Source organism: Lolium perenne, chromosome 4 (assembly GCF_019359855.2).
Source record: "Lolium perenne isolate Kyuss_39 chromosome 4, Kyuss_2.0, whole genome shotgun sequence".
In the NCBI taxonomy this organism is placed as follows: Eukaryota; Viridiplantae; Streptophyta; class Magnoliopsida; order Poales; family Poaceae; genus Lolium; species Lolium perenne.
In genome coordinates, this window is record NC_067247.2 from 305176041 (window position 1) to 305193048 (window position 17008).

Consider the following 17008-nt stretch of genomic DNA (forward strand, 5'->3'; position numbering starts at 1 on the left):
GTTGTGTTCATGCGGCGAGCTGGGGGCAAAGGATCGATGAGGTGTCCCCAACTCAACAAGTCTAACACAGGATGTATACTACGTTTTTCTTCCCATGTGTCTATATACTCCAGGAGTACAATTTTTTAATGAGCTCCTACTCAATCACTCTGTCAGTCTATCTCAAAAAAGAATCACCCTTTCACTCTTTAGTTTTTGCTAATCCCTTTTGTTGTATATATGAGTAAACAATTTAAGGGATTTTATATAGAAATATAAAAATTGAGATTAAGAATTATATTTTTGGCATGCTTTCATTTCCATGTTGTGACAAACTAATGCACAATGTGCAACTCATGCACAATGTGCGGCGGCAGCAAGAAAACTGACGTATGAGGGATTGAGGGCAAACTGACGTGAACTTCACCGCCTCACCAGACGACTTCCTCGCGATTGCCAGCAGCAAACATAACCGCATATGGCTTTCATATATAAGGTCGAAGCTATTATATGCCTCAACGTAGGTACTTCTGTAGCTCATTAGAGGACATAATCTCCTTAAGGTAAGTGGATAGCAAGCTTCGTGTGTGAGATAGTTTTTTTTTCCTTCTTTGATTGCAAAAATTAATTTGCGTTCTATTGGTAAAAGGTTCGATGCCATGGTGACAGCTAATTAAGTTCTTACCCCTGAAATTTGGACAAAGATGAATATTCTTAGTGTAATATTATTTGATTGAAATCAAACTCGGTTAATGGATGCAATGTGTAGCAGTACAAATGCATTGTCTAATGGTTCTAAATTTCTATACATGTTTTGCTTTGTGAATAGTCTTGAAAAATATTACTTAGGTGTGCAAAATTATATTTTATTGACCAATATTTCCGAGTGCAATCCCTGAGCACTATGCATCATCTTGCACTTAAATTTTTCATGATGGTGTTGCCATTAATGTAAAGGCATTAACTTTTTTTGTATGCTTAATATAAAGGGGAGAAATTTTTATGATAGAGCAACAAGATTGATACGAGAATAGTTTCCTCCTATTAATATTAGCTATATTTCCTTTCCGCAGCAACGCGCGGGCATGTATCCTAGTACAATAAAACAAACTTAACGACGCATCATGAGCGCATATGCATGCACTAGCGATCAAAAGGAGAGCGGGAAAAAGACAAGACCGCAAAGCCAGGTCTTTGCGAGGACTGGGCATCGTCGAGTAAAGGAAGGAGCCAAAAGGGAGGCTTGAAGAGGACCATATATGCTGGCCAGGGATGATGGCCAATGGATTGCTGCTCGCTTTGCTTCGTCAGGGAATCTGGGTATCGGTCGATCACCAAGGAGGATAGGAGCAGCAGCTGCTGAAAACTCCTTTCCCTAGTACCGAGGCATTTGTTACAACTCTCTCTCTCTCTCTCTCTCTCTCTCTCTCTCTCTCTCTCATCGCATGTCATCCTCTCTCTATCCTTGCAAATATAAGATGCTGTACTCTGGCCATGGGTCAGGTGAAGAGGAGCCCATGTCATTGCGATGCCTGTGCCCTTTAGGTACGGATTATATTACTTGCCTTTTAACACAAGCAAAATTTCTCGCTTCTGTTTCATGGGCACATGGCACGGGACACAGGATTTGGTGGTGATTTGAGCAAAGTTTTGGAGAGCATGTTCCAGATGCTCTCACCAATCACCATGTATAGGTGGAGGATAGGCGTACGTATAGCAAGCTATAGCGTACATATATACTTGAATGGTCATCACGGTATGCATTGTCACCAAATAGTACTATATATATTCACTGGTAATCTGAAATTTTACCTTGAGCTAGAGGTGGCATGCCCACGCTGGGCCCAACTAATAAGCTCTGCGGCTGTCGACCAGCTTCCATCTGTAAGCACTTAGGCACAGTACATGTGTGTTAATCACGGTATACTCGTTATACAATTCAGTGCAAAATTCGGTTCTGTTCATTTGCAGCACTCGAACATCATATGGATGCCAAATGCAAATTATTTGCATGGTTGCCTGTTTGAAACAAGATCCACACTCCCGACAATCTCGGGCGTCAGAGGATGGCCGGGGATCTTCTCTTTGTGCCAACCCTGGTGAGACCGGGTTTCACTTGTGCCTCTCTGATGCCCCTATGCTCGCCAAGTTTGGGAAAAGTGTCCTAAGTCACTATATAATATCAGGAGAGTATCCTACAAGTTTGTATCCTAGGCATTTGTTCTAAAACTCCAAACTTTTTCTCTATTAATGAAAATGGAAAATCTTTTGCCTCGTTTAAAAAAAACCTAAACATTGCGCAGGAAGTTAAATCTCCCGACTATGCGAACATTAGATCTTGGAGAGTTCAAGCATCCAAGGCAATCACAAAATCAAGACACGAATTCAATGGGATGACCACTTGCATTATGTGGAATATTTCGAAGGTGCGCAATGCGCGTATCTTCCAAGTCATAGCCACACTGGCTTTTGTTGTGCCTTGATGACCCACGATGCAATCGCGTCTCATATGATGGATTTTTTGCACGGTGCCGGACCCCTGACTTCCTTATTTTTGGCCCTTTCCTTTCCCTAACCCAACTGTGTCTGCTTTGTGTGAGCGGTTTGTTTTATTTTTGTGTTCGGGCCTCCACCCTCATGACCTCAGCAATTCTGAACATAACTATATTTTCTCCGAAAACTGTAAAAGAAGGCCAACACTAGTAGAAAACCTCTCATCCATCTAAGCCTTTAGTACCGGTTTCCTTACGAACCGGTACTAAAGGGGGCATTAATACCGGTTCCGTGCGTGGGACATCAATACCGGTTCGTTATGGACCTTTAATACCGGTTCGTAACACGAACCGGTATTAAAGGGTTTGGGCCCGATTTCCAGGCGGTGGTGGGGCCAGGGTTGTACCTTTAGTACCGGTTCGTGTAAGGAACCGGTACTAAAGGGTCTGTGCCCTATATGAGCGCGCGGCAGCGCCCGAGCTCCCTGCATATCTCATTCTCACTTCTCCTCTCACATTTCCAAATATTTTGCACCTCTCACACTCCAATAATCTTTATTTTTCTCCACCATTTTAACAAGATTAACGGCATACATCTATCCAAGGGTTAGCAATATCATCTTTCCTTCCGGCGTTCCTAATTTAGCTCAGTTCTTTGGTAGTTTTAACTCGTACTATTTTTGTAGTGCAAGCAAGGTGTTCGATGAAATGCCTAAGTTAGTGATTTTATTTTTTTATATGCAATTTGAGCTGAAATTATGGTATGTTTTGTAGGTTTTAATTAGTATCATCCCCGTCCTTACCGCTGTCGATCGCCAGCGTCGTCCCCTAGCCGGCACGGTACCACCTCGGTGAGCCCCTCTTCTTTTATAAAAAACAATTAGTTTTATGTGATGAACTTGAATATTAATTAAGTTGGTCACTCATATATCCATGATGTTGTGATTTTAATGATTTTTGATATACATATAAAATGCAGATGAGTCGACAATGGATGTACGGTGACCGGTGCCATCCTGAGTTCATTGCTGGCATGCATTATTTTCTCAACGTGGCTGAGGCAAACAGGCGGTCGAATGGTTTCATGTATTGTCCATGTAGTTCCTGTAAGAATATGAAGGATTACTCTACCTCGAAGACCCTTCACGTCCACCTGCTGGAGAATGGTTTCATGCCCAGCTATAATTGTTGGACCAAGCACGGAGAAAGAGGGGTTATATTGGAAGACAACGAAGAAGAAGAGGATAGTGACAACTATCCCTTATTCACTGAAGACGGTGGTAGTAGAATGGGGGAAGACGAAGCTGAAGAAGAACCCATTTTCGATGAGCCGATTTTTGATGACCCGGATGACGATTTGGGTCGGACCATTCTTGATGCGAAGATGAACTGCGGAAATGAAAAGGAGAGGTTGAAGTTGGAGAAAATGTTAGAGGATCACAACAAACTGTTGTACCCAAATTGCGAAAATGGTCAGAAAAAGCTGGGTACCACGCTGGAATTCTTTGCAGTGGAAGGCAGAGAATGGTACTTCTGACAAGGGATTTGAAAAGTTGCTGAAAATAATAAAGAAGATGTTTCCAGGGGAGAACGTGTTGCCCTCTAGCACGTACGAAGCAAAGAAGGTTGTCTGCCCTCTAGGATTAGAGGTGCAGAAGATACATGCATGCATCAATGACTGCATCCTCTACCGCGGGGAGTACGAGAATTTGAATGCATGCCCGGTATGTAGTGCATTGAGGTATAAGATCAGGCGAGATGACCCTGGCGATGTTGAGGGTGAGTCCACCCCCAGGAAGAGGGTTCCTGCGAAGGTGATGTGGTATGCTCCTATAATACCACGGTTGAAACGTTTGTTCCAGAACAAAGAGCATGCCAAGTTGTTGCGATGGCACAAAGAGGACCGTAAGAAAGATGTGATGCTGAGACACCCCGCTGACGGGTCGCAGTGGAGAAAAATTGACAGAGAGTTCAAGTCATTTTCAGATGACGCAAGGAACTTAAGATTTGGTCTAAGTACGAGATGGCTTTAATCCTTTCGGGAGCAGAGCTCCAGTCCATAGCACCTGGCCGGTGACTCTATGTATCTATAACCTTCCTCCTTGGTTGTGCATGAAGCGGAAGTTCATTATGATGCCGTGCTCCTCCAGGGCCCGAAGCAACCCGGCAACGACATTGATGTGTACCTGAGGCCATTGGTTGAAGAACTTTTAGAGTTGTGGCGTGACGAAGGTGTACCTGTGTGGGATGAGCACGAACAAAAGGAATTTAACCTACGAGCGTTGTTATTTGTAACCATCAATGATTGGCCTGCTCTTGGTAACATTTCAGGGCAGTCAAACAAGGGATACAATGCATGCACACACCTTGTTTAGGGAGACCGACGGTAATTATTTGGGAAACAAGAATGTGTACAGGGCATCGTCGATTTATTCCAAAAAATCATCACGTAATAAAGATAGGAAAGCATTTCGGAGGTGAGGCAGATTACCGAACGAAGCCTACCCGCCCTACGGGGAAGTTATATATGATATGGTCAAGGATTTAAAAGTGATCTTTGGAAAGGGTCGGCGGACAATCTGCTCCGCATGATGTTGACGGACACGTACCCATGTGGAAGAAGAAGTCGATATTTTCGCAGCTACCCTACTGGAAATTCTTAGAGGTTCACTCGCAATCGACGTGATGCACGTGACGAAAAATCTTTGCGTGAACCTGCTAAACTTCTTGGGCGTGTATGGGAAGACAAAAGATACACCGGATGCACAAGCAGGACCAGCAAAGTATCCACGAAGGAAACAACCTGAATCCGAGAGAAGTATCAAGGTCCCGCGGCTACGCTCTTACCAAAGAGGAGAAGGAGATCTTTTTGAAGTCCCGAGTAGCATCAAGGTCCCGTCTGGCTTCTCGTCGAATATAAAGGGAATAATAAACATGTCGGAGAAAAAGTTTCAAAACCTAAAGTCTCATGACTGCCACGTGATTATGACACAATTACTTCCGGTTGCATTGAGGGGGCTTCACGGAAAATGTTCGAGTACCCATTGTGAAGCTATGTGCGTTCCTCAATGCAATTTCTCGAAGGTGATCAATCCACTTACTCTACAAAATTTACGAAGGATGTGGTCCAATGTCTAGTCAGCTTCGAGTTGGTGTTCCCACCATCCTTCTTCAATATTATGACACATCTCCTAGTTCACCTGGTCGAAGAGATTGGCGTTCTCGGTCCTGTATTTCTACACAACATGTTCCCCTTTGAGAGATTCATGGGAGTCTTAAAGAAGTACGTTCATAACCGTGCTAGGCCAGAAGGAAGCATCTCCAAGGGCTATGGAACAGAGGAGGTCATTGAGTTTTGTGTTGACTTTATTCCTGACCTTAAGCCGATCGGTGTTCCTGAATCGCGCTATGAGGGGAGACTGCGTGGAAAAGGCACGCTAGGAAAGAAATCAGCAACGTGTATGGACGGACATTCTTTCACTCAAGCACACTACACAGTTCTACATAATTCCATCTTGGTGGCTCCGTACAAAGAGGAACACAAGGAGATCTTACGCTCTAAATACCCGGAGCAACGTGAAGATTGGATTGATGGAGAACACATGAAGACTTTCGGCGGTTGGTTGCAAACACGTCTCATGAATGTCACCGATGATGAGCAGCTGTACTTGTTGGCCAAGCCACCATCTTCTACTATATCGACTTTTCAAGGGTACGAGATTAATGGGAACACATTTTACACTTTCGCCCAAGACAAAAAGAGCACCAACCAAAATAGTGGTGTCCGCTTTGATGCAGAAGATGGCAATGGGAACAAGGTCACATATTATGGGTACATAGAGGAGATATGGGAACTTGACTATGGACCTAATTTCAAGGTCCCTTTGTTCCGGTGCAAATGGTTCAACCTGAAAGACGGGGTACAGGTAGTACGGAATGACTACAGTGGATTTCAAGAATCTAGGGTACGACACCGAACCATTCGTCCTAGCCAGTGAAGTGGCTCAGGTTTTTTATGTGAAGGATATGTCTAGCAAACCGAAAAAAAGAAAAGAAAGGCAAGAGGACACATCATACGATGAGCCAAAGCGGCACATAGTTCTTTCAGGAAAAAGAAACATCGTGGGAGTAGAGGACAAGACAGACATGTCAGAAGATTATAATAAGTTTGACGATATTCCACCCTTCAAGGTAAAAATTGACCCAAGCATCATCTTAAACAATGAAGATTGTCCATGGTTGCGTCGCAGTAAGAAGAAAGGGAAACGGGCGAAGAAAACTCAGAAGACTAGCTAGCTACATATAGGGTTCATAACTTGTGTATCTCAATATGGAAATCACTTTTGTGTAATGATGTTACTGTATGTAAGATATTAACAATGGAGATGGTTGGCTTGTTTTACTAGTTAAGTCACGGGCTTGCAGGGAAATTTTTCCGAGGCGAAACTTCCGAATATGCCATATATAGGGCATGTGCACCAAGGGCATATTCGAGAAGTTCCGCCACGGGAGATTTACCAACCCTTTCCCCAACATTGTTAGAGGAGATGGAGTCTTCCACGGGCTTGCAGGGAAATTTTTCCGAGGCGGAACTTCCGAAGATGCCATAGGGCGTGTGCACCAAGGGCATCTTCGACAAGTTCCGCCACGGGAGATTTCCCAACCCTTTCCTCAACATTGTTAGAGGAGATGGAGTCTTCCACGGGCTTGCAGGGAAATTTTTCCGAGGCGGAACTTCCGAAGATGCCATAGGGCGTGTGCACCAAGGGCATCTTCGACAAGTTCCGCCACGGGTGATTTCCCAACCCTTTCCTCCATCCATGGTGATGAAACTCTCCATCCATGTTGGCTTGTTGAGCTGCTTCCCATGGTGTATCGATGCTCCTTTTATAGGCAGAGCGTCCTTATCCTGCCGACAGCTTTAGTACCGGTTGCACCCACCAACCGGTACTAAAGGTTACCCACGCGTCCTTATCCCACCGACAGGGCGTCGTGCGCTACATACCTTATCTCATCGAGCAGGGCGTCCTTATCCTGCCGACAGCTTTAGTACCGGTTGCACCCACTAACCGGTACTAAAGGTTACCCACGCGTCCTTATCCCACCGACAGGGCGTCGTGCGCTACATACTTTATCTCATCTAGCAGGGCGTCCTTATCCTGCCGACCGCTTTAGTACCGGTTGCACCCACCAACCGGTACTAAAGGTTTGCCTCTGTCTTCCCGCCTATTTTCTTCCCGCGCTTTCCACCGGTTCCCGCCTCTGTCTTCCCGCCATTTTTTCACTATATATATGTAGGCTTGGCCACCATTTACATATCACATCTAGACCCATATCTGCAAACCTCATCATTCTCTCCCATGGCTTCCATCGCATCTCTAACCCCCCGGGAGGCGGAGGCGCTTTGCGCCTCGAACTACCCCTGCCCGCCGGGCTACCGCGTCCCGACCGGCTGGTTGCTAAGCGTTGGAGGCGTACCGGTCCCTCCAGTCCCTCTAGGTGTGGCGCGCGAGATGGCCATCACGAACCACTACTACTTCGAGCTCACGCCAGAGCAGCGGAGGAATCCCCAGTGGCATCCCGACTACAGCCCGACTTGGGAAAGCTTCTTCATCAATCGGCGTGAGAGGGCGCTTACCAGGCACGAGGAGGGCGGCCCGCCTCCTCCGAACTTCAACGAGGCCGGCCGTCGGCTGTGGTGGCGCGGCCGGACTCTCCAGGGCGTCATGGCCTACCGTGGCCCCCGCCTGCGCTACCCTCAGTCCCAGCCCACACGTGCTCACCCGCCGACGTTCGAGTACCGCGACCCCGATGCCAGCGACGATGATGACGGCGACTACGACGACTACAGTGGCGAGTACTATAGGGCTAGGCACGAGTATGACTGAATGACTCCAACAGTCAAATCTGGCCATGTATCTTAATTTTCAGTTTAGCTATGTACTTTTAATTCGAGTTCAAGCGTAATAAAATTTTATTCCCGCCCTTTCTTTCCCGCATTTTTTCTCCCGTGCGGCGTCGTGGCGGGAAAGTTTCATTCATAAGAAATAGAAAACAAATAGAAATAGAAAACAAATAGAAAAGAAAAGAAATAGAAAATAAAAAGAAAATAAAATAAAAGAAACAGAAAAGAAAAGAAAATAAAAAAAGAAAAGAAAAGAAAAAGAAACAGAAAAAGAAAAGAAAAGAAACAGGAAAGAAAAAGAAAAGGAAAGGAAAAGAAATAGAAATAGAAAAAATAGAAAAGAAAAGAAAAACAGAAAAGAAAAGAAAAAGAAAAACAATAGAAAAGAAAAGAAAAAAAACAGAAAAAGAAAAAGAAAAGAAAAGAGAAGAAAAGAAAAAGAAACAACAAAAGAAAAACAAAAAACAACAAAAGAAAAAGAAAAACAATAGAAAAAATAAATAGAAAAGAAAAGAAAATAAAAAAGAAACAGAAAAAGAAAAGAAAAGAAAAGAAACAGGAAAGAAAAAGAAAAGAAAAAGAAACAGCAAAAGAAAAACAAAAGAAACTTAAAAGAAAAACAAAAACAAAAAAAACCTTTCGTACCGGTTGGTACCACCAACCGGTATAAAAGACCTTTTGTACCGGTTGGTGGTACCAACCGGTACGAAAGGCCTTCTCCCCTGTGTTATGACTTAGCGTTGGCAAAAGTTGCCAAATCAACACACCGCCGCGCGCCGAGAGATAGAGAGCTCCCCGTCGCCGACGCCATAGCCGCCGCGCGCCGTCGCCGTAGCCGCCGCTCCACTGTCGCCGACGCCATAGCCGCCGCTCCCCGTCGCCGACGCCATAGCCGCCGCTCCCCGTCGCCGACGCCATAGCCGCCGCGCGCGTCGCCCGCCGCTCCACCTCTCCCCGCGCCGGCAACGATCGAGGTGAGCACCCCGGCCCCTCCTCTCCCACCCTCGCCTCGCCTCCCTAGCGTCGGTTCCCTGGCCGCCGCGCGCCTCGCCGGGAGGAGCCCGCGCGCGCGTCGACTGCCGCGCCGCGGTCGCCGCCGGCCTCCCCTCACGCACGCTGCAGGTGTTCGGGAAATGCGCGCGCGTCGGCGCCGCGTCACGGGCGCCACCTCTCTCGCCGTCGCGCTCCTCGCCCGTCCTCCTCCTCCCTGCCTCACCTCCCCGTGCCGCCAGAGCCCCCATGGGTGCGGCCTCCACCTCTCGCACGAACGGCGCGCCGCCACAGCTCGCCCCGCCTCCTCCGCTCCTCCTTGCCGTGGCCGTGCGCCCCCTGCTCCTCGACGTCGACAACCGCTCGTCGCGAAGTCCGCCGCGCGGCCGCGTTAGCCTGCTCGAGCGCTTCTCTGCCTCGCTCGCCGTCGCCATTGCGCGTCCGCAGGAGCCCGCGCGAGTGCCGCCTCGATCTCCTCCTTCCAGTCTCCCTCGACGTCGTCGCCGCCGCCTCGGCCCCTGCAGGAGCGCGTCTCCAGGAGCATCTGCAATGCCTGTGGTCCTGGCCCCCATCGCCGTCGACCGCCAACGCCTCCACGTGCCTTGCTTTGCCCCGACGGCCTCCTCTGATCTTCGCTGCCTCAAGTTCGCCCGCCTAGAGGCAGGCACCCCACCTAGTTCCGCCACTAAATTACACTTCTAGTTTATTTTGTGATTTCTAGTTTAAAATTTAGTACTACTTTATTTAAAACTAAAGAAACTATAGATTATAAACTAGAAATTACAAAATAACTGTAAATGTGACTTTGGTGAGATCCAAGTAATGTAACATTTCATTGCTGCCGATGCTAAATAAGTAATTGTGAACACCCTGCGGCCAGAGACAGAGCTCCCTGTATGCTTGTCAGTGTATCATTCGATCTCTGGACACTAGGCAGTATGACTTTTTTTATTTTAAATTCATTCTCTGGTTATGTAATTTGAGATGGGAATTGTTCATTTAAAACAATTGTTGCTGCTACTATTGTCTTTGGTTATATAACTTGAGTCATGTAATTTGAGATGGGAGGTTGGAGAAAATTCCTAGATGTATCAGGAAATCAGTATGATTGATGATTGTGGTTACAGGTCGAATTTTTTTAGGGTCGAGAAGAGCGAGAGGGGCGCCCCGCCGAGTAGTTTTAGGGTCGAGAAGAGCGAGAGGGCGCGCCGCCGAGTAGTGTTAGGGTCGAGAAGAGCGAGAGGAGGAGGGGGAACGCCGAGTAGTGTTAGGGTCGAGAAGAGCGAGAGGAGGAGGGGGAACGCCGAGTCCGTGACCGTGGCGCCGCGACATCGAGTCAATTGTTATCCATCTAGCAATCTGTTATATGATCATTACATGATGAATGAAATACAATTGCTTTCTTAATTTTGCTGTGACATTGAGGTATGGAGGACGGCACCTTCGTCCGAGATGAGGAGGGGGAAGAAGCGGTGCAGAAATTGATCTATGAGAGTGCCCGTGGTCCAGAACCCGACGATGGAGATGACAACGAGTACCAAGACTTTCTGAATGATTTTGGCGAGGGACTTGAGTCTGAACTAGTTAGAAAAGACAATGAAGTGTCCATCACAAACTCCGGCGAGGTGTATATCTATGTATCAATTAGTCTGTGTTCATCCCTAGATGCATTCATTTATTTGTATTGCACTTATTAACGAATAATTTTTTCTTTTAGCCTTCTGGATCATCGAGCAAGTCTGTTAGAACAAAACGAGGCCCGACGCGGGTGCTAAAGGGCGAGGGCAGGTTAGCCCTCACGGCATTCAAGGATAATGGTGAACCAGTGCATCCCAAGGAGTTTTGCCGCAAATTTACAAGTCAATCCAGAGTTATTGTTAGGGACCATGTACCGATCAGCATTCAAGAGTGGCATAAGCCGAAGAACCCGGAGAGTGGTGCTAGTTATGTCAACGACACGATGAAAATTTTTCTTTGGGACACGCTACTGACAAAGTTCAGCCTACCGGAAGACATGACGGAAGGCCAGAAGAATAAAGTCAAGGAATGGACATTGAAGAAGATGGCCATACAATTCCAGAGCTTCAAGAAAAATTTATGGGACAAATATAAGAATGAAGATCCAGTATTCGATGATAATCTAGTGAAGATAAAAGATCACTGGGCCGCATTTAAGGAGTATAAGAAATCGTCTACTTTTGTGTCCCGATCGAAGAAAAATACCGAAAATGCTGCAAAGAAGAAACTTCCGCATCATTTGGGGTCAGGTGGCTACAAGAGTGCCATTCCGAAGTGGACAGCGTTTGAGAATAAACTGATTGATCATGGAATCACTCCACAGACATGGGACTGGCCCGAACGGTCCAAGTTCTGGTTGTTCGCTCATGGGGCAGGGTTGGACCCAAAGACAGGGCTGATCGTTGCGAAGGGAAAATGGAAGGAAAAAATTGAGGCAATTGTACCGAAGCTTGTAGATGCAATTGAAAAGGTCAGAAAGGGAGAGTACATTCCCGATCGAGAGAATGATGAGCGGACACTCGCTCTGGGGAACCCTGAACATGTTGGACGGGTACGAGCTCGCCCAGGTCTCACCATGAAGGAAGCGTGGCCGAACAGCGCTGACACTTATAGAAGCCGTTCGCGAAAGAAGAAGAAGGACGCCGACATTGTAACGGAATTGTTAACTAGGGTGGAGGCTCTTGAAAGAAATCAGAGGGCACCTGATCAGCCGCTGTTTCTACAGGATCCACAAGCCGATGCTGCCCCATCTCAGCGAAGAAGCAGTGTCGGTTCCTCGCATCTTGACGGATGTGGAGGAAGCTACCCCGTGGATTATGTCACGGAGAAGACAGATTGCGAGCTACATATGTTATTCAGGACCGCGTCCGTTAAGGTGGCGGTCGGCTATGTGTACCCAAGTGAAGATGGAGCAATGCACCATCATATGCCCATTCCACCTGGCTGTGTTCGTGTCGGGGTGGATGAAGTTGTTCCGGGTTTTGAAACAGTGGAGCTTGATATTCCTAGAGGTGAAGATGAGAGGACACTGGCCGATGTCAAGCACGGTTTCGCCCTATGGCCGAAGAAGTACGTCGTCCTTTTGCAAAGGCCACCGACTCCTACACATGAGCAGCAAATGCCATCGACTCCTCCTGGTGGCAGTCCTGGTGAGCAGCCAAGTCCACACCTACCTGAGAGGGACCCCAGCGTGAGTCCACCATCTCGAGATCCTCCGCGACGTAAGACAGCGTCCGTTAAGCGGAACGGTACGCCGCCTAGGAAGAAAGCTAGAAAGGAGAAACAATCGCCGCCTACTGAGAAGTTACCTTGGGAAAAAACTCCAGAGGAAAACGCGGAGGCCGTTCAGGCCGAGTTGAAGAAATGGTTTGCACCGAAAGTGCCAGAGATACCTTTCGAGAAGACACTAGATCCGGTGAAAGTTGTGCGTACCATTGACAATCTATATGACCCTGTACCATCGCCGCCATCTGACTATGCGCGTTCTATTGAAAGGTCGTATGACAAGATGATCGAGGCGACAAAACCCGTTCAATCGGGTATCAGGGAGATAAAAGGGATACACAGTGTCTACCAGCTCGGACAACAACCCGTTCAATCGGTCGCCCCTCACAAGGTGTTTGACGGGAAGACCGTTCAAAGTTCTCAACAAGACGCAACTGATTACGCCTTCGCTGAGCAGGCATATCGGTTTGTTCAAGGGAAAGATTTGGTCGAGAATCTCAGGAAGGTACCAACATGTATGCGTAACTTGCATTCGTGGTACCTTAAGGCCTCAAAGGAAGGGATCGAGACTATCATGGTGCGAGTTAGGGAAGAGCACTACTTCCGAAAATCTTGTGTGAACGTTGACTTCGCCGAACTCTTTCGCTTATACAATCTCCGGGCCCTCGACAAATCAATCATCAGTTGCTATTGTCTGTAAGTGATTTATTTATTTAATTTGAGAAGTCGTTCATTGTCTGCAGATTATAATCTTTTGTGCGCTATATTATGCAGATCGAAGATGCTCGAATGCAAAAGGGACGATATCACAGACATTGGGTTCATTGACCCGCACACAATGCATGTTAAAACCATAGAGAATCCCCTCTATAACAAGGATACACCGCAGACTTTGCTAAGGTTTTTGAAGCGACAACGTGACAAAAAGCTAATAATTTGGCCTTACAACTTCGAGTGAGTCTTACTGTCTTATAACACATTATATTTTGCTCACCATATGTCAAAATTTTAACTAATGACTTATATATATGACACTACATATTGAAACGTGCGTAGGTTTCACTTTATTCTTCTCGTCATCAATTTGGAAATTGGAGAAGTTGAAGTCTTTGACTCACTAAGCAAAAAATCGGAACTATACGTGTCTTGTTTTTTAATGCTCAGAAGGTAATTTTAATTCTTATCGGTTTGTTTCGTTAATTTCCTGCTTTGAACTAATTGATGACTCTTTTATGCATTTTCTTTTGTCGAGCAGCGTATGGCAAACTTTCATCAAGGAAGATACGTCCCGTGAATGGACACCGAAGCTGCGATGGCGTGCGAAAGTAAGTAGTACTACCTAGGTCCACACACCTTTTAATTATCATACTTGACTATTGTTTGATTGAATTATATTCTTGTAAAGAAATGCCCGCAACAACCTCCGTGGACCGATCTCTGTGGATTCTTCGTTTGTGAGTACATCCGCAGAATTGTCAGCGAGAGAATGAATAATGAAAGAAATAAAGAGGTACAAAAACAATCTTCACAAATTTGTTTTGTTATCATAAGTTGTGCTGAATTTCAGTAATAGTTGTTTCATGTATTCATTTGTATCTTATTCTTTTATAGTTGGCAAGAAGGCGGAACAAGCTCTCAATCGATGACCGCTTCATAGCAATAGGCGAGGAATTGGCGGGATTTTTCCTTCGGGACGTCATACCACCACTCGCAGAGTACCACTATGAATGAAGATGTACATGTTACATATATAGTTGACTCGAAGAGTACCACTATGCTACATGTAATAGACATATATAGAGTACGCCTCGGAGAGTACCACTATGCATGTGTTATCACCAGAATTTGACCGGATCAGAGGTGGGCCGCGATTGGAGATGGGCTTGAAGGATATACATGGAAGAAATACATGAATCGGCCTTATATGCAAAGTTTGGGCTAGTTTGCCCGTGTATCTGTAATATAGTAGGATACGTGTCGGTTAGATAGAGTTTGGCTCATGCCCGGTTGGGATTATTCCCACGTTAGAAAGTCTACGGACTATAAATATGTATCTAGGGTTTATGAAATAGACAACAATCACGTTCACCACAAACCAATCTAGGCGCATCCCCAACTCCCTTGTCTCGAGGGTTTCTTCCGGGTAAGCATCATGCTGCCTAGATCGCATCTTGCGATGTAGGCAGTACACGTTTATTCGCTGTTCATGCGTTGCTCGTGCTGAAGCCTTGTTGATGGCGAGCAACGTAGTTATCTTAGATGTGTTAGGGTTAGCATTGTTCATCGTATCATATGCTGTCGTCGTGCAACCCTTAGACGTCTAGCCGCCCTTACACCTGTCTTAGGTGTAAGGGCGGCACCCCGCTTGATCATTATTTAGTAGATCCGATCCGTTATGATTGCTCCTTGTTCTTCAAGGATTAGTTTAATATCTGCATAGTTAGGCCTTACAAACGGGTTGAAGGATCCAGTGGCGCGTAGGGTGTAGTTTGCTAACCCTAGACAGGATGTTCCGGGGATCAACTTCGTGTTGGTTTTAGGCCTTGTCTAGGGTCGGTTTACGATCACCGTGCGTGGCCGCCAGGCTCAATCACGAGTAGGATGTTCCGATTATGTGGTGAAAACCCTAAATCGTAGTAGGTCGTTTTAGCTTTATATTGATCAAGCAGGACCACCATATATTCGTACACCTCGTACGGATCATGGGTGGATCGGCTCTTTGAGCCAATTCACAGGACAACCTGAGAGCCGATCGAGGCTCGTATTTAATGTTTACGTGTATGCCATGCAGGAAACTAAGCGAGGCACATCCATCACCTTCCTGACCAGGTATAGGTCAGGTGGCACGCCCTTGCACCAGCATCGGACGTGCGTGCCGAGTCTTTGCGGGCCGTCGCTCGGAGGGACCAGGGCCAGCCGCAGTCCTGGGAGCCTCCCGGCTCTACTGTGTTGCCCGTCGCTGCTCGCCGGTGGGTTTCTGACCGCAACACATTCTGGCACGCCCGGTGGGACAGTCTTCGACATCAACCGCATCGCCATCTACATCTGAGATGGCGGAAGGCACTCCAGTCACGTACGAGGATCTGACCGAGGAGCTCAAGAAGAAGTATGACGAGGTCAAAGCAATCCTCGAAGCCGACCTCATCGGCTCTTTTCACAGAACCCGCTCACATGGCATCAGGTGGAAAGGGTTCTCACCTGAAGGCGCGCTCGATGGAGTGGACCTGTCCGCCCCGTCAGAAGAACGCACCAGGTCTCTGCGTCAGGAGATTAACTTCATGGTAGCTCATTCGCTACACCACCATTCTGAGAGCCTGGTGAACACTTTGGAGCGTGTCGCCCTTCGGGTGATCCAGGAAATCATGAGGCATCAGTACTCTCCGTCAGGACCAGCTCTAGGGACTTACCAGGGAGAGATGCCACTCCAGTCCCGTCCACCGCTGCCATTCACGTTGGCAGCACCAGAAGTGCCGAATTCACCGGCATACGTCGTCTACAAGATCGGTGGTGACCCTAGTGACTACCAGTTCTTGCATGAGGCGCCTAAGGAGATCCCTCACGGATACACGTGCACATACGTGCCAGACTGCAGTAACTGGGCACTCACAAACCAGATCGCAACAGCGGGGACTTAGAACAGCAGGAGGAACTTCGGGAACAGATCTTGAGAAGCAGACGTGGCTAGCTAAGTATGCCACTCCGACAAACCTCCAGAGCTCAGCTCCTGCAGTTGGCTCAGAGCTAGAAAAGCAAGCATGGCTGGCTAAGTATGCCACTCCGGCGAATCTTCAGAGTTCGACTCCTGCAGCCAGCACCGCGGATCAGATCAGTACAATCCTGAGAGACCAGTTCGGCATGGTGCCGAAAAGGAGGACAATCGGCTATTCCAAGCCGTACCCCAACGAGTACGAGTTGATCCCGCTACCACCCAAATATCGGCTCCCTGATTTCTCCAAGTTTAATGGATCAGATGGTTCCAGCTCCATCGAGCATGTGAGCCGATATTTGGCACAGCTGGGCACGATCTCAGCATCAGATGAGCTGCGTGTGAGGTTCTTCGCACAGTCCCTCACAGGATCGGCTTTCGGGTGGTACACATCGCTGCCACCAGACTCAATCCGGACTTGGAAGCAGTTGGAAGAGCAGTTCCACATGCAGTATCACTCAGAGGCTTCCGAGGCTGGCATTGCCGATTTAGCACAAGTACGACAGAAGCGCGGAGAAACAGTGTCAGAATACGTCCAGCGCTTCAGGACCGTTAGGAACCGATGCTATTCGGCTCGTGTGACTGAAAAAGAAGCAGTCGAGTTGGCGGTGGTGGGTCTCGCATCACCGATCAAGGACGTGGCCTCCCAAGCAGACTACCCTTCACTGGCGCACATGGTGCAGAAGCTGTCAG